Source organism: Psammomys obesus, unplaced genomic scaffold (genome assembly GCF_907164565.1).
Source record: "Psammomys obesus unplaced genomic scaffold, mPsaObe1.curated_primary_1811, whole genome shotgun sequence".
Taxonomy (NCBI): domain Eukaryota; kingdom Metazoa; phylum Chordata; class Mammalia; order Rodentia; family Muridae; genus Psammomys; species Psammomys obesus.
The window spans coordinates 14,140,635-14,142,128 of NW_026596240.1; the positions used below are offsets into that span (position 1 = coordinate 14,140,635).

Genomic DNA, 1,494 nt, shown 5'->3' on the forward strand with positions numbered 1-1,494 from the left:
TCCCACAGTACACGTGAGCTCAGGGTTAGAGGATGACTGTACTTTCTTATCAGTGGCTCTTAGTTTGTAGAATCCTTTGGTTTATTCTTCCAGTTTGCAGTTGATTCCTGTCAAACCAATCTGTCCTATTTTGCTCTACACTGCTTTGGAACATACTTCATTCTTGTTTATCTAAGCGTTTAAGTACCCAATTAGGTGGTCTGAAATGTGTCTGACCTCTTCCTTCCTTTTTTTCCTAGTCTTTTGGAGGTAGGAATTCATAGCTCTAAATACTCTCCTAGGGCCTGATTTTAACTGTCAACTTTCTCATTGAAAGTTTGGTTCTAGCCGTATGAAGGAGGAGGGCCTGACTCTGAAGCAGGGCATGAAGGCCTGCTCCACTGTGGAGGACCCCTTCAACACCGATTATAAGATGATGAGGACTCTGGGACATGGACACTTTTCAGAAGTCAAACTTTGGGCCTTTCATGTGCCCACTGTGACCTGTGTGGCTATAAAAATTCTTAGAACTAAGAAGAACAACTCGATTTTTAACAGTGAAATCAGCATTATGAAATCCCTGAACCATCCTAATATTGTCAGGCTGTTTCACGTGGTCGAGACGGAAGAGACCACCTACCTGGTGATGGAGCACACCTCTGAGGGAGAGCTGCTGCGGCGCATCCTGGAACGGGGGTCTTTACAGGAGAGTGAGGCTCAAAGGATATTTATGCAGATCGTACGTGCAGTGAGTTATTGTCACGATAATCAAGTTGTCCACAGAGACATTAAAGCCACAAATATTCTCTTGGACTGCAGGGGGAACGCCAAACTGATCAATTTTAGCCTCGCTATCAAAGTAACTCCTGGGCTTCTGCGGCACTTGGCCCTATTGTGCCCCAGAACTCTTTGCACAGGACGAATATGAGGCTTACCCCATTGATATGTGGTGTTTGGGGGTTCTTTTCCTCATGGTGGCCAGGCGCTTCCCTTTCCAAGCTAACTCTTTTGCAGGCATGAAGAACGAGGTCACCTCGGGCAACTTTACTGTTCCTCACCATGTTTCCATCGATATTTTCAATGTCATCTTCGATCTACTGAGAATCAATCCCGGCAGGAGGCCCACCATCAAGGACATCATGAGGCACCCCTTGATCAGGGCCAGTGAGGCACATTCACCACCTATAGTGTCCACCCATAGTGTCCCAGGCACCCCAAGCCCTAGCATTGTCGGGACCATGAGAGTCATGGGCTATAAGCCAGAAAATCATTGAGTCTCTCAGAGATAAAAGATACAACGAGGTGATGGCAACTTACCTCATACTGCAACACCAGTCACCTGCGGGAGACTGTGGCCACAACCTGGTGAATCCTGTGAAACCCAGGCAGCCAGGCACCGTTCTCCACCTGACAGAGCCTCACACTTTTCCTGGATGTCTAAGGAGAGCTGAGCCTGTTCCCTAAGCTCCATCTTGCCATCTAAGGCCCAGGAAAAAGAGGAGGAGCATTATTCCA

General features: G+C 47.5%; 1 pseudogene; it reads left to right on the forward strand.

Moving 5' to 3' along the window:
- The first annotated feature begins 331 nt into the window (after positions 1 to 331).
- Positions 332 to 1,221, forward strand: LOC129668350 (sperm motility kinase X-like; annotated as a pseudogene).
- Positions 1,222 to 1,494: the final 273 nt, after the last annotated feature.